At 59.1% G+C, this 25,609-nt stretch overlaps 1 protein-coding gene across 7 annotated transcripts in view; it reads right to left on the bottom strand.

The window, feature by feature from the left end:
• ADGRG1 (adhesion G protein-coupled receptor G1) overlaps nucleotides 1-23,816 on the bottom strand; it is a 39,420-nt gene extending 15,604 nt beyond the window's left edge. Inside the window, exon 1 of one of the 7 annotated variants that reach the window (XM_042968624.1) lies at nucleotides 23,794-23,816. The gene's annotated coding sequence lies outside the window, so the exon portion shown is untranslated. Of the gene's footprint in view, nucleotides 1-4,413; nucleotides 4,640-14,251; nucleotides 14,354-15,395; nucleotides 15,421-16,179; nucleotides 16,707-22,616; nucleotides 22,924-23,793 lie in introns of those variants that run through there. The other 6 variants (XM_042968621.1, XM_042968620.1, XM_042968626.1 and 3 more) reach the window with 6 other exon arrangements.
• Between the last annotated feature and the right edge of the window lie 1,793 nt (nucleotides 23,817-25,609).

Genomic DNA, 25,609 nt, shown 5'->3' with positions numbered 1-25,609 from the left:
TTGGGGGCCAAACCTCAGGAGAGACCTCCCCCCCTCTGGAGCGGCTGCCCTTGACTTCAGGCCTTCCGTAAACACACGCAGAGAACAGAACGGTCCAGCCCAGCTTAACACAATGGGTTAGCATCACAGGGTCCCCAAGGTCCCCAAGAACACTAGTGAAGGGTGGCCACGGCTCGTCTAAGTTGACACTTCCCCCACCCCCACCCCCGGGCCCTGCTGGCCCCAAGAGAAGAGGCCTGGCTCCAGCTCAGGCCCAGCCCTGCCCATCCTCACGATGCGGGAGGGGGCAGCGGGCAGGGGACCCGTGGCTCACTTTCTCCCCCCCGGGGCCTGAGTCACTTCCTCTGCCATCCGTGTAGAGCCACGAGTCACCGCTGGCCCAGTCCAGGCTCCTGGAAAACCCATTTCCTCGGAGGATGGAGGTGGAAGCTGAGTGGACAGGACCTGATCGGGCTTGGGGTTAACCCTTCCTGGGCAGGCACCTCTCCAACATATCCGGCTGGGCTGATGCCCAGACCTGCTCCCCCACTGCTTTCCTCCTTCCCGTCACACACCCTGATGACCGCAAACACCTCGGTGCCACCTCCAGACTGACCCTTTACCAGGAATGCCTGCCCTATCCCTAGGACGACCCAACCCACCTACTGGGACTCAGTTAAGACACACCCTCCCCATGAAGTGTTCCCCAACCGCCCAGTCCCTACCAGAATTAACTATGTGTTCCTGGGGGGAGGGGGAGCCCTCCCCCTTCTATATGGTCCTCCCCATTCTATATGGTCCCCCCTGCCACAAGACTTCATTCCAGAGGTGCCCAGACTCGCCCGAGGGCCAGAACCATGCCAGGGAGTTCACTAAAGTGCATTTCACACGCCCCACACTCTGAGGATCAGAGGCAGCAGGTCGGGGGTGGGAGTGGGGAGTCTGGCTTTAACAAGCATCCCATGGATTGAGACTCCGAGGGCTTGGAATCATGGGTGACAAGCCTGGGCTAACGGTAACCGTGTTTTACAGAGAAAGTCAGAGACAGCAGGGGCCCGGCCCCAGATCACTCAGCCGCTGAATGGCAATGGCTGGGCTGGGGGCAAGGACATGTTGTGTTCCTCTGCAGTTCACCTGGCACTTAGCAGGGTGCCAGGAACCTGGAAGGGGCCTCCCAAAGGACAGAAGGGAGCAGGAGGGCATGGGTGGAAGGGGGGTTTTCGGGCGTGAGCCCCATCTGGCCCTCCTTGGGGGTGGGACAGAAGGGAGAGGACCCAGCTCGGCTTTCCAGCTCCAGCCTGGATCCTTAGATGCTCTCCAGCAGGTGGGGGGCAGCATGGTGCTTCGGGCTACCCCCGTGAGTCCCATGCAGGGGGCTTAGGAAAGAAGGATTTGACCCAGGACAGGGAAAAGGAGAGGGTGGGTGAGCATGAAACCTTGCGAGCGTAAGCATGCATGCGAATGCGAATGCGTGTGCACACACGCGAGTGCAAGTATGCAGAGCAGCAAGGAGAAAGTCAAAGACGGCTGAGAGTGGGGGCAGGTCAGCTCTGTGGGGGAGGAACAGAGGGCTGCTCAGACCTCAAAGGGCAGCCGGGAAGGCAGTTAGAACAGAACAGAGAGCAGATGCCTGCAGGTGTTTCCTCTGTGGGGGGTGGGCTGGGGGGGGGGGGCTGAAGACCCTCCACTGGTGCTTTCCAAATTACTTGATCAAAGTAAATCTTACTGGGGCACCAGGGTGGCTCAGTTAAGCATCCAACTTCGGCTCAGGTCATCATGACCTCGTGGTTGGAGGGTTCGAGCCCCATGCTGGGCTCTGTGCTGACAGCTCGGAGCCTGGGGCCCGCTTCGGATTCTGTGTCTCCCTCTCTCTCTGCCGCTCCCCCCACCTCTCATAAATAAACATTTAAAAAAATCATTAAAAAGTAAATCTCACTTAGAAACACCATGTATCCAACAAATCAAAGGGCGAGTCCCCGGAGTCCTGAGTGGGACCCAGGGCCACAGCCCCCTCCTCGCCCAGCCCTCCAGCCTCTGCCGGGGCTCACTGTCTCCTCCCTCTGCTCCCGTTCCCCAACTGGGAGCTGGGAACAGGCGGCTGTGGTCAAGCTAGGGGACCACCTAGGCCGGAGGATCACCCTGGAAGGGTGTTCTGGGATGGCTGGGGGAAACAGTGACTTCAGCTGTCAGGAACTCTTCTACAATAAAGGAGAGTAAAAATGAAGCTAGCTGCTGGCTGCCAGAGGCTGGCGGATGCCAAGGCTGTGCCCACTCACTGCCCCACTCACCACCTGGGGTGAATCTGGCATTCTCGCACCCGACCTGCCGGAGGGCCGACCCTGCCCGCACAGCCCCACAGCCCCACCTCCCCGCGGCTTCTCCGAGGAAGGGGAGAAGCAGAGAGTTCCCTGCGAGGGGGGAAGGAAAGGGTCTGTCCACGTAGAAGGACACTGAGTCCTCCCCAAGAGCCAGTTACCAAAGCCACACACCCTGCAGCCTGTGAGCAGAACACTCACTTAAGAGGCCTCAGGGGGTCCAACAGAGAGTTGCCACTCGACCAGAGGCGAGCCCAGGCTTGGGGGTTCCCTCCTCCGAGCCTTTCCACACACCAGTCCTCCTCCCTGATGCCAGCCTCGAGATGTATCTCATGCCCTGGGCCTCGGGCCTCTACTCCCTTTCCCCACTGCCCCCGCACTCTGGCCCCACGCCACATGGCGGGTGGGGTTGAACAGGGTCTGTCTGGCACAGGGGGAGGAACCCCGGAATCCAAGGACAGGGAGGACGGCAGCTCCATTTGGCAAGTGCTCAATTTGTGCTGGCATCGTGCAAAGCATTGCGCAAATTATCACTCAGCCCCCAACATAAGTCTGTGAGGCAAGTGCTATCATTACCCCCACTTTTTTTTAATGTTTCTTTAATTTTGAGAGAGAGAGAGCGCACGAGAGTGGGGAGGGGCAGAGAGTGGGGGACAGAGGATGCCAAGCAGACCCTGTACTGACGGCAGGGAGCCCAATGTGGGGCTCAAACCCACAAACCGCAAGATCATGACCTGAGCCAAAGTCAGATGCTTAACCGACTGAGCCCCCCAGTCTCCCCATTACCCCCACTTTAAAGATCATGAAAGTGACGTTCAAAGAGGTTAGGTGATGCCTAAGATCACGTAGCAAGTAAGCAGCCAAGCCAGGTCTCAAACCCAAGGCCTCCCAACCTCAAAGCCATGCTTTTTGTCATTGTGGTCTCCAGAGTCCTATCCCTTCGAGGAGACTGTCTCCCCATCTTTATCAAGCAGTAACTTGCCAGAGTACTTTCTAAGAAGTGCTAGTTCCCAGTTAGAGAAATGCTGCAGGCCCTGTTTGGTCTTATGTATTAGCACATCAAAGGCTCTGATAAGTCCTGCAAAAAGAAAATCCACAGAGCTTGGTTGGACTTAGTTTCCCAGCCCACCGTGATGGTGTATCCTTTTTAGCATGAGCACCTGTTGTCAACATGAGAAACATGTTGCTCTCAAAAATCTTGACTCCACACACATAAGAAACCTGTCGGCAACCTCCCTTCCAGCCTCCAGCCCTTCCCCTCCCCTCTTACGCCATTAGCTAGCTTGAGATGGGCTGTGGGAGCCATTCAGGCTGTGATGTTCCCCAGGGCAACTCATCACCATCCTTGACTCTTCCAGGCAAGAGGTCCCCAGGGAGCTGGAGGTGTGTGAGGCCCCATCCCACCTCCCTTAGGCTGGCAGCAGCAGCTCTTGAGGAAAGGGGACACTGCCAGCTCCGTCCCCAGGTTAGCCATTCCATTAAAGTCAGCCACAGCCAGCTGGGCTCTCAGCCTCGCTTCAAGCAGCTGTGACACTTAAAAGGCTGGAATTGAGAGGGAAGGAGGGAGAGAAGGGCAGAGAGGGAGAAAGAAAGAGACAAATGAACACGCCAGAGCTTTTAGAAGCTGAGAATTAAAGCCTCTTATAATTTGAGAATGGATTATAGGGACCTGCCACCTAAAGAAGAGAAGAGATCAGAAGAGTCCCAGATCTGACCCAGGCTGGGTTTGGGCTCAGGTGCCTGGATTTCCCAAAGGCAGTCCAGGGACCCTGGTGCCAGCTCCGTGCTGCCGGCACGTTGTGCGGCCCCCTGTCAAGTCTCCCCGCGGCCCTGTCCCCAGGGAGCAGTTGAGGCTGGACTCTAGGACCCCAGGGCACACACTGTCGGCACCTGCCCAGGGAATGCAGACTCCCGGAGCAGAGTTGGCGGGAGTTAGATGTGCAAGGTCCAGACCTGGCCCCTGGAATTTTCAGCCAGCCTGTCCCCTCTCTGAGCCTCAGTTTCCTCCACTGTTAAGTGGCTGACTGTGAGCCCTGGCCCTGCCGCCACCCCCCCCCCCACCACCGTCTTCTCTATAGCCCAGGCCCTCAGGATGCTTACAGGGAAGGGCAGGGCTTACCTCCCAGGTGACAGAAAGGAACAAAGAAGATGCTGGGCCCCTCTCCTCCTGGCCAGACTCTCTTCCCTCTCAAACCACAGGCAGACCTCAGTTGTCTGGCTGAAATGTTCCTTCCCCATCTGTGTTCCCACACTGCTCAAGGCCAGGCCTGCGAGGTCAGCACAGCTACCTCCCTGCTCTGGGGGCTACAGGTCAGCTAGGCTGGGCCTGGCAGAAAGCCCATCTTCGGGGTATAGGACGCTTGCATTTCGAAGGCCAGCCACCAACCCTCCCTTTCTTCCCTCTTCCTCCGGTCCCGCTCCTGGCTGAGAGGACAGCGGGACACACAGCCTCCTCCCCCAACAAGGCTGGGGGCCTGGTCAAGGCTGAGGGACCAGCCCCCTCTGGGGAAGGGCAGCGGACGCACCGACCAGGATCGCATCCAGCTCGCTGCTCCCACGGCAGGCACCACCCAGGACCGCGGGGTCCTCCACCCCCATTCGCACCCCTCAAGGGCGGTGTGCCCGCAACCTCCCGTAACAAAGGCAACATGAATTAAGTTCTTTGGAAACGCAAGATTTGATTCTAAGCTCTTTACCCAAAGTAACCCTCATCCTCCCCCAAACCTTAAGAGACAAGTACCATTACGCTCATTTGACAAATAAGGAAACTGAGACCTATAGCCAGCGAGTGGTGGAGACGAGATGCTGCTCCCAGGACCTGGCTCCAGAAGGGATGCTCTTGTTCCTGCAGCCCATTTCCCCTTGACCTTACCTGACTGCTAGAAAAGTGTTCTCTTTAAAACTCAGAAGAGATGCTCCAAAATGTGTTTCCTTGGGGTTAGCTGAACACCCTTCCCCTGAGGGTCCAGGGGACCCCCATGCCCATCATGGAGCATGGCTCCTGCCAGCCCAGCCAGGGACACAGCCTCCCAACACCTCTCAGAGGCTTATCTTTAATCATTGGGGGTGGAGCCCAGAGAGTGACCGAGGGGAGGGTTGTGGGGCCCTTACTCTCAACCATTCCTCCCTGTTCCTGAGCCGCTCTCGAATCAAATTGACGAATCCCTCTTAGCGTAGCATCTGTGACTCTCCCAGCGTCCCTGGTGCCACCTAGCTCCACCCCCACCCCACCCATCAGCTATAGGTGTTGGGGAGAAAGGGGAGATGGGGAAGAGGGATGGAGGGAGAGAAGAAAGAGAGGGGTAAGGGAAGGAGGAGGAGAGGAGCAGGGGAGGGGGAGGTAAAGGAGGGGAGGGAGAAGAAGGAAAAGGGAAGGGGGGGGGAGGAGAAGGAAGCAGGACCAGGAGTGAGAGGGATGGAGGGAAGACAGGAGGAGGGGAAGAATCGTACCTGGAACTCCGCCTTTGTGGCACCGAGTGGACTGCAAGTACACAAAGAGCGCGAACGCGAGAGCAAAGGGTTGGCCTCCCTTGCAGACTGCTGCCTGCTGGGGAGGTGGCTCAGTCTCCGTGAGGAGGATTTCCAAGCAGAGCCACCCCAGCCCCTGCCCCCTCCCTGGAGCTTCAAACAAAGCGGGCAGCCAGGGAAGACGGGCTGCAAGCCCCAGCCACCGGGCCCGGGAGAAGGGGCGCAGGTGACAGCAGCCCCTGGCAACCGTTTCCCTGGCAACTGTTGGCAGCTGCGGGAAGGCAACTACGTCACTCCCCGGCTCCGACCCAGCACAGCACAAGCCCCCTAACTTGTCTGGTACCCAAGTCTCCAGACTCGGATGCTGCCCTGGGTCCAGCAGGGAGAGCTGGCAGGAGGAGGTTATAGAGAGCACTGGAGGCCACCTGCCTAAGTTTGTCAGCACTGACTTTAAACCAAATCCTTTTAGGAGCCGGTGGGGGCTACTCTTGTCACCCAAGATGCTTACTGTCAGCTGCATTTGCCCCTGGGGGTTACCAGTCTGTAGCCTTGACCTCATCCCAAGCTGGACACCCCTCTAGCCTCCCCCACCAACCATTGGCTGTCAGAAGTACGGAACGTGTACCTACTTCCCTAGAAGAGTCTTAGGGGGACACCTGCTCCAGGAAGCCTTCCTAAGTTGCCAGACCCCACCAGGAATCTTCCTTCTGAGTTATCCTTAGGGCTGGGGAGCTTCCCCCTGGCTTTCTTTCAGAGAGTTTTCTGAGGGCCAGGTGTGGGTCAGACTCTCCTTTCTGTGATCCAGAGTAAGTACCGGTGCGGGGAGGGAAGAGAACAGAGGCAAAGCTTCCGAAACCCCTTCTATGTGCCAGATACTACGCCAGGCATTTTGGAGATCGATTTCTACCACTCTCCGAGGTCAGCCCTGTTGAAGCTCTCTTACAGATGGGGAAGCAGAGGCTCAGGGAAGTGAGGTGGCCAGGTCAAAGCCGCCCAGCTGGCAAAGGAGGGTATGGGTGTCAAACCAAGATCTCCTCTGAGACATGGAGACATCAAGACCAAATGTCCCTCTGATGCTTGACTAATCCTGCCCCCCATCCAGTGGACATCTGAACTTAATTTGATCACCTCCAGTGATAGGGAGCTCACCTCCTCCCAAGAGGGCACATCACTGTGACCTCTAAAAAGTCCTCCATAGCCAGTGAGTCAAAGAGGAAAGGACATCAAAGGCACGAGTGGCCTCCACGTGCCAGACAGGCCAGGGAAGGGAACCAGGGACAGACGTCTCGGCTGGAGTTTTGGCTCCAGAGCAGCGGCAGATCAGAGACAGGGTGGCGCTGTTCAGGGGGCTGAGGGGCTAGGGTCGCAGCCAAGCAGCTATAAACACTTTCCCAGAACAAGTGGGGAACCCCCTTGGCAATCACATGCAAAGGGGACGGAGGGGCTTTGCGGTGGTTTCTGGCAGAGGCCATGGGAAAGGCAGCAGGGCTTGGGGCCAGGGGGATGGTGTGCCCATGCACCCTCACACCTCCTCCCCCACCCATGGACCAGAGCCAGGAGGCAGCTATTGTCTTGCCGCTGGCCCAGAGCTGTGTCCCATTCAGGCACTATTTTTGGCCCCGGGAGGAAGAGGAAAAGAAAGCAAAGAAAGGAGCTGCTGTTCTCAGTGGAACCTTCGCCCGGAAAGGATTCTAGAGCCTGCTGGGCCAGAGAAGGGAGTCACTGTTGGATCAGAAGATTCTGTGCTTAAAAAGAGTTGGCAGGGGGCTGCAGTTCAGGGGAGCCAGGGGAGGACGCAGATGGGGCCCCCCTGGCCTTTTACACACACTTGTTGCTCACTAACTGCAGCGACAAGCGGGGAAACAGAGGCGAAACATCCCAGGTCCCACCGAAAGTCTCCAAGCACTTGCGATGACAAAAATACCTACAATAGCTCATAGGTCATTGCCGCCCTGAGCCAAGTCTCTGCCAAAGACATTGACAATGGTCTTGACACTGACGACCAGAATGGAGGTGTGTGGGACAAAAAATGAGGCTCCTTTTACAAATCAGACAGCTGAGGCTCAGGGAGCAGCATAAATAAGCTAGTGACCCCACACCACTCTCTCTCCACCTTAATGCCACCCACTCCCTGCTGAGTTCACCAACTCGGCAACACACTAGCCTTCTTTCTATCCTCAGACACACCTCAGGGCCTTTGCATGTGCTTTCCCTGAAGCATAGCACATTCTTTCCTGGACCCATTCTCTGATTGGTTTCTTCTCTTCTCAGTCCTTACTTCAAATATCTCCTCCCCCAAGAAGCCATCCATGATTACCCAACCAAAATTATCCTCCCTGTCATCACTCTCTTCCGTATCGCCTTATCTTCTTCACTTTACAGCACTCAACACTGTCAGATGATCCTCCAATTAGCTTACTTGGTCTCCATTTCTCAACATTTACCCTGTCTTGTCTGTCTGGCTCACCACCTGTAGCTCCCGCCCTAGCAGGAGTCTGGCCCCCAGTAGACGCTCAATGACTACTCGTTAAATACACGAATGAATGACCAGAGCTGGGATTCTAACCAGGTCAGGCAGGCTCCAAGCCTCTTGCCAACAGGAGCCAATTCCTGATGCTACAGATTTGAGCCAAAAGTGTCACTTGCGGCAGGGGGTTCCAGCACTGAGCCATCCCGACTCCCCAGCGTCTGACTGGTCAGGGGCATACGTACCTCTGCCAAGTGCTTGGCCAGAGAGGGACTCCCAAGACTGCACAGCTTGAGAATAGGGATGGGACCTGAAACTCCAGCCCAGCATTTCCTTCAATACACGGCTGCCTGGTAAAGGCTCTGAAAAGTCCTACAATGCAGAAGCTTGCAAGATCAAGCCTCTTCTAAATCATTGGGACCAAAACAGATTTTCAAAGTTGCTAGATTAGATGATGTCTGAGATGCCACCTAAATTTGTGATCACCGAACCTTGGGTTTTCTCTTGGCACAAAGGCAAAGTTATTAACATCAGGCCCCTTGACCACTCACTCCTCTGGCCCGGGGCTAAGAGGGGGCCCAGGGAGGAATTTGCCAGTGAAGGTGGGTCCCATTCCCACTTCTGCAAATGCTTAACTTCCATCTGGACTCCTGTGGGCTCCCCAAGGTGGAGCAGGGATGGGAAACAGCACATGTCTGTGGCCACGGAGGACCCTGGGGTCTAGGAACCTGGGGGTGGGCATATCCCAAGGGCCAGCACGCACAGACTCACAAGGCTGCTGGGGCGGGGAAGGGAACCACATGGGTGCACAAACCATATGAACTGCACCTGACTTCCATAATGCACATGCCCACTCTAGGAGGGGACACTATTATGCCCATTTTGCAGCTAAGGAAACTGAGGCTCGGAGAGAAGAAGTCGCTTGCCCGGGGTTACACAGCTGGCAAGACTGGACTCCAATCCAGCTCTATACACTCCCTTAGCTGCACTGTCCCCGTTGCTCCATGTGGCCCCCCAGGCCCCAGTCCTGGCATCTCCAGGACATGGAGAGGAAGCGTCAGCCACTCTAGGGAGGTGGATATGCAGGTCTACAAGGCTGTGCTACATCCCAAACTTCACAGCCTGGGAACAGGGGCCAGGCCCCCTCCTGCCCACACCCATGGGGTCTGCAAACACGCCTACCCTCCCCGGACGGCAGTTATTGTGGCTTCCAGCTCTGTGAAAGAGGGAACCCAAGTTGGGGAGCCGAGGCAGGACTCCCAGGCGTGCTGACACCTGCTGCAGAGTCTCCGTGGGAAAGCACCGGCCGTCCTCCCAGCCGCAGCTAGTGATGGGTACCGCGCCCCGGCCCGGCGCCCCCTTTGCCAGGCCAGGCACCAGGGCCCGGGCGTCCTTGGCTCCCAGTCCAGGAGCTGGAGAGCAGACCCTGTCCATCTGGTCTGGGGTGTGTGCATAGGCGGCAGGGCCCAGGAGGCTGTGGCAGGCTCAGCCACAGACATACGATAAATACAGCTTTGAGGAAAGCACGTGAGGACTCCTTCTGGCCCTGCCTGCTGCCCTCAGCTCTCTCGCGAGGCTCTGTCACATGCAAGTGTGTGGGAGGGGCTAGAACCGCAGAGTTGGGAACACCCGTACCCAGGCACAGGTCCATGGGATAGGGAGAGCAAGGGACAGCATCAGCTCCCTGATGACTGGGGGGGGGGGGGGTTTCCCCCTTTCTGACCCCTCCATCACAGCCTCCTGTCTCAGTTGGTCCCTGAGCCCCGATGCCCTCACACCCGGTGCACCTTCACCTGACGCGCTGGATGATTAGGCGGACAATGGGAGCGTCCCAAAGATGCCACTGGATGGGTGCTAATGGTGGAAGTCTGGGCACAGTGACAGGCAAGGCTGTGGAGGCACCACCCGCCCACAAACACCATCTGATGCCATTAGGATGACCAGTGGGCTGGCTGCTCAGGGACTTAATGCCTGGGGAGAATGTGGGAATTGGGTGCCTCTCCCGCCCACGGCCAGAAAAGCTCCGGGCTGGAAGGAGCCGTGAAGAAATTCACACTCTGCTCAAGCTCCCTCTACACTTCCCTGCCAAACTTAAACACTTGCAGGGATGGGGAGCTCACTACCGCAAATGGGTGCAGCCATCTGTGGTGCTGTGGGAAACAGCCCAGCGCTGTGCTCAGGCCCCCACTGCCACTGACTGGCCAGGGAACTTGACACCTGCTTCCTCATCTGTGAAGTGTGGATAAGGATTCAAATCTCCAAGGGCCAGCAGCACCCAGGACTGAACGAGGGTCTTTGTAGGCAGTGCGACCGTATGTCCTAGGTAGGAGTGGGGGCGGTTATGAGTCTCTCCGGGGTTTGGCGCATGCCCAGATGGTGACACAGCCGGTGGAGCACTGGGCAGAGGGCACCAGGCCAAACGTGACTCAGTTGCTCCAGTCGGCCCCTGGGGCTCACCCCTCCCTCACATCTGTCACCATGAAGACAGGTGGGTCTGGGCAGTTGTCCCCCCTGCCACAGGGTCAGAGACCCAAGGTACTAACCACAGAGCCCTCCCTGAGAGCCATACTTGGCCAGGGACCCAGAGGGGGTCAGCCACCCAGTGCAGGCAAGGGGCCAAGAGGCCAAGGGAACTCAGACCAGCGGAGAAGTAACCACAGGGTGCTGCCCTAGGAAACCCGCCCAGCTTGAACTCAGGCCCCCCGTACAGGCCCAGCACAGTGGCCAAGCGGGTCAGTCCCTGGGCCACAGAGAAGAGCAGGAGGGAGCCCCATTCTTGAAGAATGCATGCCAGCAGATCAAGACCCCCTAGATGGGGGCGTCCAAGGCCCCACGGGCTCTCCGGTGCCTGGCGACTTTCCCAATGAGGTCATGGGGGCACAGGGCTAATGCTCCAGGATGAACTCACCGTTGCTTCCTAAGGTCTTGGTGGTGGCCCGGAACAGTGGCAACGACAAGATCGCTTATGGCGTGCCAGGCACTACACTTAGCACCTAAAATTTGGTGGCTCACTTAACCTTCTCAAGGTGCCATTACCGTCCTCATTTTTTTTTTTTAACGTTTATTTATTTTTGAGACAGAGAGAGACAGAGCATGAACGGGGGAGGGGCAGAGAGAGAGGGAGACACAGAATCCGAAGCAGGCTCCAGGCTCTGAGCCGTCAGCACAGAGCCCGACGCGGGGCTCGAACTCACGGACCGCGAGATCCCGACCTGAGCCGAAGCCGGACGCTTAACCGACTGAGCCACCCTGGCGCCCCTGCCATCCTCATTTTTAAGATGAGGCAAACAAGGCACAGAGAGACTGATACACCTGCCCAAGTTCACACAGTTGATGGAGCTGGGACAAAGCCAGACAGCCCCAGGGCCACCATGCTGCTTCTCTTGGGGGAACAGCTGAACTGGATGACAGAAGAGCAAAGGTCTGGGACAACTGGACGTGGGGGTCTACTGCCCGTGGGGCCCCACGTGTTTAGCCGTCTCAGCCAATCCCCACAGGGTCCCCTAGAGATACCGGGTACCTTCATCCCCATTTTACAGCCTGAGTAATGAGGCTTTGAGAGACAGAGCTTCCTGCTCAAGGTCACTTTTCAAGGATTGGAACCTAGTTCTAACTTGGCCCTGAAGACAAAACCTTCAGCCCAGGTTTAGGGAAGGCCTCTCAAAGCTGCACAACGTGCTTAGGACACACTTTGCCCCCATCGGCTGCCCCAAAATCCAGCAACCACCCTGCCAGGGGGTGGCACTCTCCTCTCCACGTATAGCGAGGACACTGAGGTCCAGGGAGGTTGTACCCTTGGGCCCTTGTAGCCCTCTGCTCTCCCCCCTGGGCCTTGAAAGCCAAGGCCAGGGCTTCTGGGAGGGGGAAGGCAGAGGCCTGAGGACAGGGCAGAGATCTGAGAGGTCTCTCTTTTCTCATTGTTGTCATTGTCGTGCTCATCTCCAGAGTTAGTTTAAGTGGCCCTGAGCCTGGGGAGCCAGCCTGGAGCCATTAGCTGCAAACCGCCAGCCTCTTTCAGGGAGCTGGAGCTGGGCTGGCTTCCAGACAGCGAGGCCCCTGCCCCCGGCCGCCTCCCTGTAATGCAGAGCCCTGTCCTCCGATGCCCAGAGACTCCGCCGGCTTCTCTGGGGCTACGCTTTTATCTCTGCCTGCCTGTAACTGCCAAGCACGCACAGACTGTCTGAGCCCGAGCCTGCAGCCCCTCAAGAGCCCGGTGCCCACGCCACTGACCTCCGCACCACAGCACAAGTCAGGCAGGAGGGGGAAGGGGTAGGTTCTGCCAGAGCCCAGGCGGCCCCGGCTCTCCCCAGGGGGGAGGCAGGATGAAGCACCCAATCCTCCCCCTTCCCCCCCCTACTGCTGCCGGTTGTTACAAGTTGTCTCCGGGCCTCAGTGCACCCATCTGCCCGCCGTGGAGATCGTATGACAAAGACGAACGTTTATACGGGCCAGGCGCTATGCTAGACGCTTTACTGCATTAACTCCTTAACGTTCACAACTGCCCCCCAACATACACACTATGGCTATCCGCTTTTTCCAGGTAAGGAAACCGGGGCAGACACCCCAGTTCACACAACCAGAGGGGAACGAAGCCAGGATTCTCCCCAGGTAAACCGGCCTTGCTGTCTCTGTGGGTCCTGACACCCTAGCGGACCGTGGGCTCGGCAGTGGCAGGGATGGGGTTTGAGACAGGGGCACGTGCCCTCTGGCACCCAGCGCGGAGCCCGGTCTGGTCGAGGAGCCCCCTCCTGACTGAGGGGCCAGGAGAGCACAGTGGACGACGTCTCGCACTCTGCAGCCCCAAAGACCAGCACTTACTCATGGGTAAGCCTCCTGTGCCTCAGGGTCCTCGCCTCTCAAGCAGGCACACCAGGGGCACGTGCCTCACAGGAACGAAGGGTGTGCAAAGCGCTGAGCCCAGGGCCCAGCGGGGTCTGAGGCCGGGAAGGGCCAGGATGTTCCGGCCCCGGCCAAACCACTGGGCTCCAGGGAGAGTTGGGAGGTTAAGGGACCCGGGCAGGTGCCTCAGCCCACCTGTGCCCGGGCAGGCTGGCACCCGGCAGGGGTCACATACTGGTGTCCCAAACTCCTGCCACACCCTCAGCCCTGCTCCCCAGCAGCCCGGGCCTGACCCCAGAATCTGCAGGGCTCCGCAAGGGCCTCGAGGAACTCCTGGTGAGGCATGCCGACCGGCGGAGGGTAAGCCTGGAGAGGCGGAGGCCCAGCCAGCCCCTCCCCGCTGTTCGAGGGACCCCTCTGTGCCAGCCCTGCCCCACTTCCCTCTCGCCATCTGCCTGGTCCCTGGGCGCCTGCGTCCCTGATGATGTGCTCACGTGATGCCCCATCTGCCGTGAATCAGAAGGCAGGGTCCACAGGGCCTCCCCGAGGACGGGACTGTGGGTGCCAGGCCCGCTCGGGCTCTGGTTCAGGGGGAGGGGCGGCACTGGGCTTCGGGGCTGTGTTGCCACATTTTCCCATCTCCCCACCTGCACCCCGGACACCCCCACTGCCTCCTCCACGCCCTGCCTCAGAGCCCTGCCCCGACTCTTCCCCCCTGCCATGTAGAAGCCCACCTGTGCCTGCATCCCCCAAACGGGCACTGCCCCCAGCACCCACCACCCAGCACTTACCACCCGCACCCACACCCACACGCGGCTCTTGCTGAGGATGAAGCAGCCTGTGGCCCGGCTCAGCTGGAGCACGGTCCACGTGGCCCCTTCATGGCTGTGCCTGCCCCCCTCACCCCTCCCGTCTCTGTCCTGCCCGGCCCTGCTAGGAAGGCGATCCCCGCAGCACAGAGACCCCACCACCGCTCTGCTGCCTCTTTCATCCGCTGTCCCTTCAGCTGAGCGGCCACCTCCCCCTCTATCCCCACAGCCATGAAGCTGCCTTTCAAGCAAGAGCCCTGAGCCCTACAGCCTGGGCTTCGGGCAGCCAGGCCACGGCGCATCATAGCCCTGCCCTCCCCATCCTGTCGGGGTCACAGCCAGAGCACCCAGCCCCCACCCAGCACCCATCTGACCTGGCTGTTGGCTGCTGTGCTGCCCACGTCATCCTGCCATCCCTCCTCTGCAGAGCAGATCGAGACCTGCCAGCCTGGCCCTGCAGGCCCCATAAAGTGACCCGTGCCAGGTCTCCAGTGCCATCATCTGCCCCATGTCCAGGCTCGCATCATTCCGAGCCCTTCTCTATGCAATTGCCTCTGCCCCGCGCAGAGGCACCCTCCCAGGTGGCCCCGTGCGCCACCCTCCCAGAGGCACACCAGCCCTCTCCACCACTCTCCAAGCCCAGCCGGGTCCTCCCAGCCCAGAAAGTTCTCTCCCCCTCTTGGCAACATTTTGACACTCCTCAGCCTCAGGTCCTAGCTATCTTGTTTGTCTGTGTCCCTGACAAGATGGGGTGTCACGGCCAGGCTGACCAGCCCCTGCCCAGCGGCCCAGGGCCCTGAAGCCAGCAGCAAGAGTGTGCACAGGCCGCCCGGCACAGCGTCTCCCTCACAGGCTGGGCCTGGGGTGGTGTCTTTCACAAGCCGACACTCTCGGAGCCAAGCCCCAGGACCACAGGAGGCAGGGCACCTATCATCATGCCTACACACCCATTTAGCAGCTGAGACAACTGAGGCCCAAAGAGAGAGGCAAGGCAAGGTGCTATGACTGAGGTGGACCCGTATCTCAGGTCCCCGGGGTCCCCACAGCAAAGGGGGATTAGGTCCGGCCTCAAAACGAGTCCAACCTCTAGATGTCGGCAGAGAAGGTCCCCTAGGACCCTGGCCTGGGCTGGGGAACCAACTCAGCAGCTAGTGGCTCTCACTGCCAGGAGATGCTTCTTCCCACTCAGTCTCCAACCCCAAGAAAGCACCTCCGCCCTCAGGGTACCCACAGTGAGGGGGCAGGGGCCCTGGCGTTGGGTCTGGGCCACCCATGGGTTCTAAGACACCTTGTTTATCTCATTCATTGCCCCCACCCCCAGGATATCATACACACAGCAGGCGCTCAATAAATGTTCAGGTGAATAACTTCTTTGGCCCTCTGGAGCTGCAAAGGCTGTTCTTACCCACCCGCCTAGGCCAGGCCGGGACTGCTCCAGGCAGGATGGGCATTGGGGAGTACGGTGAGAGGCGCCCGTCTCAGTATATGCCCCCCAACCCTCCTCAGTAAAATGAGCACCAGTTCCTCCCGTGGGGCCACCAGAGACCTCAGCTCGGCACCGCAGGAAGGAGGCTGGTTGGGGAAGAGGGAAGAACAGGATCCAGCAGATCCCCCAGGGCGGGCGCTGCGGTAGCACCTGGAGAGAAAGCCCTATCAGTTCCACACGGATGGGGGCACCGGGGTCTGGAGGTTAGTGGGCGGGGGGCTCCAGCCTCAGCTTCCACTTCCCCATGTATCTGCCCCTAGTTCTCAGGACCCTCTCTCACCCCCACGTTCAGACCCCATGGCCGGGACTACCTCCCCCCGAAAGTGGCCTGTGTGGTGAAGAGCCAGACTGCCCCTGGCTCACTTGGGGACCCGGGACCCAGCCCTGGACATCTGTGAGCAAAACTGTCCGCGAGAGCCCTGTCCTGCCTCGGACTGGACCCCGGTTCTTTATCCCCGGACTTGGTACCTGACGTTGGGTAAGCCACCTGAGAGCCTTAGTTCTCCCATCTGTGCAGTGGGAGCAGGAATGGGGAGTTGTCTCACAGCCCAGAGAGCAGACCCCAGCTTGCTGGGTCCTGTGACGATACCACTCTGAGCCTCAGTTTCTCTAGTTAACAAAGGACTGGCGGCTCTGAGAGATTCCATCCTGTGGGGCCCCGTTCCCTTCTCAGACACCTCCCTGTCCGTCTACCCCCAACACTGGAGACCCCGCACAGCAGCGTTCATCCGGGCTGGCTGCCCCCAAGAGGCCTCCCCCTACCCTCTGCCGCACACCTCCCTCCTCCCTCCTGCTGTCACACCCTTGATCTGGTACCTGGTGCTGGAGGAAGGTCCTGTGTGGGACCAGGCAGCTGGAACGCCTTTCAAGTCCCACTTCGGAGGCTTAGCCCCCCAGCCAGAGTCAGGCTGCCCCCAGTGGGCAGGCTGGTGAGTGTGGGAGGCTCCCAGCTCCTCTCTTGCAGCAGAGCAAGGCGGGCAGGCAGCTGCGGAGGCAGGCGAGGCGGCGAGGCTGTGAGGGTTTGTGGGGGGACGGCCCCCTCCTGCCCCAGTCGGGCTCCTCCCTCTTCCCTAGCTTGGCTGGGATGACGGGACCATACGTGAGTCACGGATTTCTCAGAGGGGGCAGGGCTGAGAGAGCTCAGGCGGTGACCCTGGGGGATGCCCATGACTCAGCGCTGGGCAAGGGGGCACCTCAGCCTCACCACCCACCGATCCTGGCAGACAGGTGCCAGGCTTCGGGGACAGACAGCCCCGCCTGGGGATAACTCTGCCTCCCTGCCCTCCATCTGTCGCTTCCCCAGGGCTCTTCTTCCCAAAGTTCCCGCAGAGAGGCTAGGTTGCCATGGTGACAGGCCACTCAGATGCTGCCCACCGCACTCCCTCCCCCCCACCCCGGCCCCGCCTCAGGCCCAGGCGACAACTGCCCCTTCCTGAAGGAGAGTCCAGGCTCCTTAGCAGCAGACAGCAGCCGGCGCTGACCGGCAGAGCGGAAGGCACTGGGGGAGGGGGGGTGTCAATTGGCTTGGCATGTGGCCACCCAGGCCACGCACAACTGACCACCTGACCTTGAGACTTCCTTGAGCCTCAGTCCTCACAGCAAAGGGACTCATCTCGATGCTTCCCGGGTTCCAACATTCTAAGACTCCCGTTCTAGATTCTGAGACCCCAGGGGCTTCCGGAAAGGTCCCTGTTAGTACATCTGCTGGGCCAAAGGGGAAACTGAGGCCCGGGTGAAGAATCACTCCTGCTGGCTCCAAAAGCTCAAGGGGAGAAACTGGGATTGGGGCTGATGCCTACATTCCCTTCTGGCCACTGGCCTCTGTCAGCAGCTCCCTCCCACGGCTAAGGTTAATAGCCACCCGAGGAGTCAGGAAGCTTCGGATGGCTCATGGCCAGCCCTGTGCCCTGTGGAGCAGGGACTCCCTGTCATCTCTCATCCCCACACGACTCCCAAGTCAAGGGTGCTGTAAGAATTTCACAACATAATGAGGGTAAGTGGTGACAGCAATAAGAACAGTAATAATAATGATTACATTTACTGAGCACTTACTACATTCCAGAATCTTGCCTCACACCACACCATCACCATAGCACCACAGGACAGTGGCGAGGAGGAAAACACATTGCTCAGGCCAGTGCCCGGCACTTGATGAGCCCTCAGTAAATATTTGCCGTGAATGTGGCGACGACAAAGGGAGAGCACAAGGCCGAGAAATGCAGCTCAGAGAAGGGAATTAACTTGCCCAAGGCCACAGAGCTGGGAAGTGGCAGAGTGGGGATGCAGGCCCGGGAGGTCTGGCTGCACATGGCTCTCCCGACCACTCGTGAATCCAGCCTCCCCAGACCTCTGGCGTGGGGCCTGGGCACAGCAGGTGCTCAGGGCACCGTAGGCCCCTTCTCTCGTGCAGGGATCTGCATTCTAAAAGAGGGACCTGAAAAAGTCACGTGATATAGCACGAGTGGAAGTTTTTTAGGCAGTCCAGGAGGCCGGGGATCTGCTGCGGGGGAAATGCACCCCTCACTTGCCTGCATAGATCCTGCTGCAGGGAGGAGAAAGGCAATAAAGCTCATGGTGGGGTGCAGGGAGGCCCTGATGTCAGAGCTTCCAGTGAGCAGCGCTTTGCTCTCCAAGTGATCAGCCCCCTGGCGGCCTGTGGCGGATGCCCAGGGCAGGCGGGCACTGTAGGCACTTGCTCATTGCTGGGCCTGGGGGGGCAGTTCACACCTGGCGGGGACGAGGTGGGGGGAGGGGGGAGGGGGCAGGAAACAACAGAGAAGAAAAGTGAGTTATCCAGGAAAGGATGTGGGGTCCCTGACATGCAGTGTTCCTGAGCAAGTTACCACCTCTAAGCCTCAGGGTCTCCAAGGTCTGTCCTTCAGGGCCAGGCCACTGGTAGCTGGGGCAGCCTCAGCTGTTCCCCGGGGGCCACGCCGGCAGGGAAGCAGGCCCTCCTGAGACACAAACACACACACACACACACACACACACACACACACGCACACACACACCACAGAGGGTGCTGACCAGCAGGACGTGGGTGGAGTGTTGGGGGTGCCACTCTCTCCGCCTGAGGCAGGGGCACCCTAAGCTGGACATCTGAGCGAGGGACTCAGAAGCCAGGAGCCAGCTGCCACTCTGGCCACACAGGAAAGGCCTATGTGGTGGGCCGGCCAGGGTAGCAGAGAGCTTGCCAAAGCTCTGTCTGCCGTGTCACCACCGGGCTTCTCAGAGACCTACTACGTGCTGGGCACTGTGCCAGGCTCCAGAGCAGGGACGGGCAGCAGGCCCACCCAGCCCCGAGTCTGGCTCACATCAGGGTGATGTTGGGAGTTCGTTACTGGTATCGCAGAGCTCCCAGCCTCAAAAATGAGCAACCAAGTAAATTATTGTTAGTTACAATAGTACCTATTATTAGTACTAATAACAGGACTGCTAATAGGTACTGTGTCCATAGGGCTCACTGTGTAAGATGCTCTGTTCTATGTGGATCATTCTCATTTCATCCCCCCCAATACCTGGGTGCCACTGGTATTTTAGGGACGCAGAGTAATTCCGCGAGGAAAAGCCTGGTTTGGACTCTAAGGCTTTACACCGGCAGTGCAGACAGAGGGCAGGTCTGGTGGGGCGCGGAGAACATGGAGGCAGAGGGAGGTGTTGGGGGGACACTTTGATCCAAGAGACCAGAAGCAGGGCTAGGACCCTTACCCCACACACAGGAAGACAGAGGGAGAGAAGAGATGTTAGGAACTGCCTTGAAGATTGGGCGGGTGCCGGATGGGGTACAGAGCTGGCAGGCAGGGAAGAGGGTGCCCTTGGATACGGCAGAATGGGGGTGCCCCCGTGACATGTGGGGGAGCCTTCCAACAGGCCCCTGGAAACACATCGCTGGGGCTCAGGGGCTCAGGGCTGGGATCCCCTAAGCTCAGAGAAGCTCACGTGCATTACTGACTGGTGACAGAAGCCAGAGGAGGGGGAGGGAGTGCCAGAAGGTGAAGGTGCAAAAGGGTCTTCATTTTGAGGGATGGAGGAGAGGCTGGAAGCCCGGGCTCTGGGCTCAGGCCAACTAGCTTCTCCTCCCGGCTCCGCCAGCTGGGTGACTCAGGCACCGTCTCTCCAGCCATCCACCTTCTCCCCTTTAGAGTGGAGACAATGCTGATAATAATTAACAAGGCCACATGCATAAAGCAACACAGCCCAGGCACGAATGAGCACCCCCGATGTGTTTGCAAGGGCTTGACTGTCCAGAGCAGGCTGGACATGAAACAGACACAGGGCTGCGACCAGGCGTGGCCCCCAGGACAGGGATAAGCCGACCGAGCTCCACGGAGCCCACTGTGACAGAGCCGGGAGGAGAGGCTCTACCCTTCTCCGTCTCTCGGCCCCCAGCCAGGGCCATGTGAGTGAGCCTTAAAGTCGGTGAAGAGCTGTGCCCACCTGTGGGAAGGGTCACGGGCAACCGTCACCTGCGTGGCGGTGGGTTTTTATTGGACAAGAGCACTTGCAGCCCAGTCTTCTCCCTTTGCGAGCTGAGTGGCCTCATCAAGCATTGAGCACCACACCTGGCCATAGTAGGGTGCTCGACAAATAATGGCCAATGTCGCTGCGGTTATCATAAGGTCAACACAAATGCCAAAGGCCTGGCCCTCCACGGTTTGTGAAGTCCGCTCACGTCCAGCATCTCCTCTACAAAACAGTGGTGATTGTTCCCATTTAACAGAGATGGAAACTGAGGCTCAAAGAGAGAACCTTCCCGAAACCTCACAGAACATCAGCAGCAGAGCCAAGACTTGAACCTGGGGTCCTGGGATCCAGACCATGTGCTTTGTGGCCAGTACTCCCAGACACCTCCCGGTTCATTCCCGTGGGAAAGCCTCCTGGCCACGGGCGCGGGGGCAGCTGTAGCCCCATGATAACACCATCTCCCGTCACACCCGCCCCAGGGCCCGGCAGGGATGGCATTGCCCATGTGACTCAGCCGCCCTCACAAAGGGAGCTGTGTGCCCTGTGCCTTAGGCCTGCCTCCCCCACCCGTGCTCATCCCCTGGCTAGAGGAGGAACAGGGAGTCCGACATATCCAAGACTTGGGGAGAGCAAGGGGCACTGGAGGCCATTAAAATGTGACAAATCTAACAGAGATTCAAGCCCAGGCTTGGGATGTAAGAGGTCGGTGCCAGCTTCCAGAGGGAAGGCAAGGCCAGGCACACAGGAGGGTAGAGACCGCCCAGGTTCCACGCCTGTTTTTCTGAGACCTTATTTAGAGCTCCAAGAACAGACTCAACCCAGCTGGCTCCCTTGGGGGTGGAGCTGAGGCACCTGCCCACATTTACCTGCATCAGATTTCAAAAGCTCTGGAGCTTGTGGTCAGGGAAAAGACACTCCCCGATTGCCAGCAGGGCTCCTGAGTCTACACCTGTCCCCAGCACTGCTCTTTTTCCACCCCTTCCCCCAGAAGGCTTGAGACGCAGAACCCATGCACCCCTACTGAGCACGGTGTGCCAGGCAAGTGACTTGCGTTTTCCTCCCACAACTCTAACAAGGAGGCCTTGCCCCATGTGCTAAGGAGGAGACTGAGGCTCAGAGGGGAAAGGGAGCCAGCCCAAGGTCACACAGGATTTGAGCCAGGATCTAACTTCAAGGCCTGAAACTCCTCCAGTCCCTCCTTCCTGGTTCCAGTAACATCTTGACCTCATGCGATCAAGAAGTGGCCTTGGGCCCAGCACAGACAGGCAGGCAGACAGACAGCCCCCCACCCCCACGGTCACCCTGTTCCTGTCCTGCCAGGAGGGGACCGCTACAGAAGGCAAATGCTTAGAGTGCAGGCTGGCTGGGCATCCAGGGACCACCCCGGCTGACCTCGCCAGGAGGCAGGCACACCTAGGTGCCCAGCAGCCTGAGACAGAAGGTAGACAGAGCTGCCACCCCCTCTTTCCAGGCATGACGGAATGTCTGACCTCAGCCCAGCCTCCAGTCGCACTTGGCAAGAGGGTTGGATCCAGCCAGAACAGGCCTGGAAGGTCATTCTAGCCACACTCCCACCTCTCAGCCTTCAGAAGCCCCTGAGCCCAGGGCAAGGATGGGCCCACCAAAGATGGACCCCAAGCTCTCTCCCCACCCCACTTCCATGCCCGGCCAGCCCAGACCACTCTTGCCATGGGAAACAGGTGCAGGGACAGGCATGTAGAGGCCTGGATTCCTCAAGGGAGGCCCTAGCCATCTGTAAACATCAGCCCCCACCCCTTTGTAGCTCCGGAGATTGGAGCTAGGTGGGCTGGGTGGCGCCTTCCCACTTGGCCTCCGGAGCCAGCAGTACAGCCCCTCCTCAGAGTGACAGCTGGGAGGGACCGCTCTTCCCCTTGGAACCCCGGGTGCCCTGCTCAGGCCTGGGGGAGACCCAGCGACTGGGAGGCTCCAAACTGCCCCTCGCTCCACCTAGATGCCTCCCAGCACGGTTCCAAAGTCCTTCAAATAGCACAGCACGAAACCCAACACCAAATTGTTCCCCTCTGAGCTTTCTGTGCCTCAGTGTCCCCAGGTGTAAAATGGGGACACCAGGCCTTCTCACAGCAATAACAGGTGTTGTCACTACCCCAGGCTCTCTTTTAAAGGCAACTTCCCTCAGGGCGCCTGGGTGGCTCAGTCGGTTGAGCGTCCAACTTCAGCTCAGGTCACGATCTCGCGGTCCGTGAGTTCGAGCCCCGAGTCGGGCTCTGGGCTGATGGCTCAGAGCCTGGAGCCTGCTTGCGATTCTGTGTCTCCCTCTCTCTCTGCCCCTCCCCCGTTCATGCTCTGTCTCTCTCTGTCTCAAAAATAAAATAAACGTTAAAAAAATTTTAAAAAAAATTAAAAAAAATAAATAAAATAAAGGCAACTTCCCTCAATGGGGTGAGGGGTAGTACCCGGAAGAGACTTCTAACTCCTCCTCCTCCCTGTTCAGACGGGAGGGCTGGGACAGGCCACCAGCTGATGTCTCCACCGCTGTGCCCCTTCTGTCAGCAACTCCCTGGGCCCTGGCCTGTGAGGTTTGGGCGGCAGCTGCTTGGACACCCAAGACTTAAGCCAGAGGCCTCTGGTCCAGCAGTGGGGCGTTGTAGCTCCCGGGCCAAGGGAGGCAAATGCGGCCCGGAGAGGTCTGGCGAGTACCCATCAGGTGGCACAGCAGTGTACAAAGAGGCAACATTTGCTTTGTCTTGACGATGACTACGTGCCATCTCACGTGACTGCCATAGGGTCCCCAGGGCCCGGGATCTCACCTTTGCACGGGGCTGTGCAACGGTGGGGCCGCAGTTTCCTCACCCGGGAATCCGGCTTGCACGGCTTCTCTTTCAGTAAAACAAGGAGCCGGGGTTGGACAGGTTTTGTGGACAGCCCACAGAGCGCCCCGCAGCGCCTCCCGGGAGCACCGCCTTCTGCACATGCCTCCTTCCCAGCAGCCAGGCAGCTGCCGGGGTCCCCCCTAAGTGCGGGGGCGCAGCTGGCTCGGGAGGCATAATGGAGCACAAATGACAGCCACTCACTAGTGAGGGCTGGCTAATTAACAGAGGGATCGTGGGGGGCCCGTTTTGCCGCCCACACACCGCAAGGGAGCCCAGTGGGTAGGAGCAGAGCTGGCCAGGAGCCAGGCTCCTCCCATCTGCAGCAACCCGCTTCTGGTCTGGCTGATGTGTGGGACTGGGAGACCGGGAAGGCTGCGGGGTGGGGGCACGGGGTGGGGGGGGACCTGCTCCACTCTGTTTTCAGACCGTGGCCCTTGCCCAGCCCCCTTGTCCAGCCCCCCTCTGGGTGCAGAAACCACCCAGAGAAGGAAAGCCTGGCCCTAAAGCCCAGGAGGCACAGCGGGGCCAGGCCCTTGCCTCCACGGCGGCTCTCCTGTCCCCGTGTATCCTCAGCCGCCATATAGCGGTCTCACCGCAGAGGCCTGAGGGGTCCGGAGAGAGGCAAAGAATCCTGGGCATGGGCCCGGTCCCCTCCACTCAGCTGACCAGGGCGAGGCTGCCTTTCTCTTCCTTGTCAAAAGTCACATAACCTGGGCCAGCCTGCTCCCAAACCGGTTTCCCCTGGGATCCCAGGAGGAAACAGGCTGTGGGTGGCTGGAAGCAGGCAGAGGCCCTGGGTGCAGCCTCCTGCCTCCTCACATAAGCATTAGGGCTCCAGCCTCACCTTGGACCTCAACCTTATGCAGTCGCCCCGCCAGCTTCCCTGTGCCAAAATGACCACCACGCCTGCCCGGCAAAGGACCTCAGGACAGCCAGGGCCTCCGAATCAACCCAGGACCCTGCGCAGACCAAGGGCCAGGCCTCCCACATGTCCTCAGGGCATTGAACTAGACCTGAGAGCCTGCCGAGGTCAAGCAGGCCAGGCTGGGAGTCAAACTCTGCTGAATTTTCCTGTCCTGTCCTCCACCATAAACAGCCAACAGCAGTTTCTTACCTCTGAGTCTGGGCACGCCAGGCGCCAATGGCCGGACTCTGCCTCCTCCCTTCCACCTTCTCCTAGGGCTCACGGGCACCCGCGGGAGCCTGTCTGGGCAAGCTGTCCCAGGTAAGGCCCCGCCTTGCCTGTCTTGCCATTTCCGGTTGGCTGCCACCTCCCTCTGTCATTCCTGGATTTCCCGGCAGGCGCTGACCTGGCCCCACTGGGTGCTGAGCACCCTCGCCCCTGGCCTCACCCTTCCGTGGGTTTTCGGCACTTCTACTGAACGCGTGGGCTGCTGGCCCACCCATGGCCCCCGGACGAGCCTGGGGGAGTCACCTCTGGGGGATACTGCCCCATCATATGTAATTACCACCTCTGTGAGTTCCCTCCTGCCTCCTTCCTGAGCTCAGGCCCCACCTGAAGCCTGGGCCCAGGCTCACCTGCCTATAATAAAAACAAGTCAGCAGACCGCAGCTGGCTGGAGGCTGGAGGTGAGGGGGTGCGGTGGGAGGATGGGGAATGGGGTACACAGTCTCTACTCTCAGAACATCCAGCCTCCTGCAGGACACAAAGCAGGAACTGAGTCAGACAAAAGGTGGGGACAGGGATGGGAGCTTCTTCCTAAGGAGTGGGGGGCAGCTGCTCCAGGAACCCACGGGGGTATAGAGGCAAGTGGTCCAGGCAGGCTCTGCCCCACCTAAGATGCTCCCATGGGGGCCCTGGGAACACCCCTCCCAGCCTCCTCCTGGACCACTGGCCCCTAGGCCTGCCTGGCCAGCCCCAGCCCCAGCCCCCCCCTTTGGCCTCACCTCAGACCTCCAGTTCTCCGGGCACGGAGGTCTTTTCAAGGTTCTTACAGCCAGGAACCCCTTTCCCCAGGTGACTTCTGATTCCAGCCCCCACCTCCGGTATCCTTAGTATTGAGACCTGAGCCACCACCTCTTCCAGGAAGCCACCAAGGCATCAACTCATTCAACAAAGCCTGTATGCTGTGCCGCTGTGGACTGCCCTGTGCCCTGGGAAACTTCCCTCGCCTCTCTCCTCCTCTCTATCTGTGTGCCCTGCCAGGTCACCAAACCCGAGCCCCGGCACAGGCCCAGGTGCAGAGAAATTCTGAGTGACTGGTGGATGACAGAGGAAGTGTCAACGGAATGGCTGATGAGCAGGTGGGAAAGCGGACAGGTGGATGGACTCAGCCATGCATTTAGCGAGTGCTTATTGAGGACCTGTTGCATGCTGGGCACTGTTCTGGGCTCTGGGGATACATCAGTGAACAAAATGCAAAAATCTCTGCCCTCTTAGAGCTGGAGGGGGAGATAAAGAATTAATTAATAAGCAAATAAATGTGAAATACATCCAGTGGTAAGAACTATGGGGCAAAGTAAAGCAAGTGGAGGGGAAAGAGATGGAAGAGAAGGCTTGGTTTCACTTCTCTCTGAGCACGGGCTGAACATGGCAAGGGAGGCCGACTGCACAATGTCTGGAGTGAGAGCATTCCAGGTGGCAGGGACAGCACATGCAAAGGTCCGGTGGTGGGTGGGCACTTGCCGTACCTAAGGAACAAGGAGGAGGTGGGCAGAGCTGAATGAAAGAAGCAAGGTAGACATGAGAGGAGGGAGGTGAAAGAAAGCTGGATAGACAGATGGACAGAAAGGGAATGGGGTGGAGCCAGGTCTGGACAAGTGTTAGAGAACTCCAATCCCAAGGGTTAGGCCCTATCTATTGGCCACAGCTCAGACCCACTGGAGTTCCTCAGATCACCCCCTCACCTCTCTTCCCTGGGCAAATTTCCAGCTGCTGTACCGCCTCTGCTCTGTCCATGGGCACACAC

The sequence above is a fragment of the Panthera tigris genome, chromosome E2 (genome assembly GCF_018350195.1).
Source record: "Panthera tigris isolate Pti1 chromosome E2, P.tigris_Pti1_mat1.1, whole genome shotgun sequence".
NCBI classification, from domain to species: domain Eukaryota; kingdom Metazoa; phylum Chordata; class Mammalia; order Carnivora; family Felidae; genus Panthera; species Panthera tigris.
This window is presented reverse-complemented; position numbering and strand designations above follow the sequence as displayed.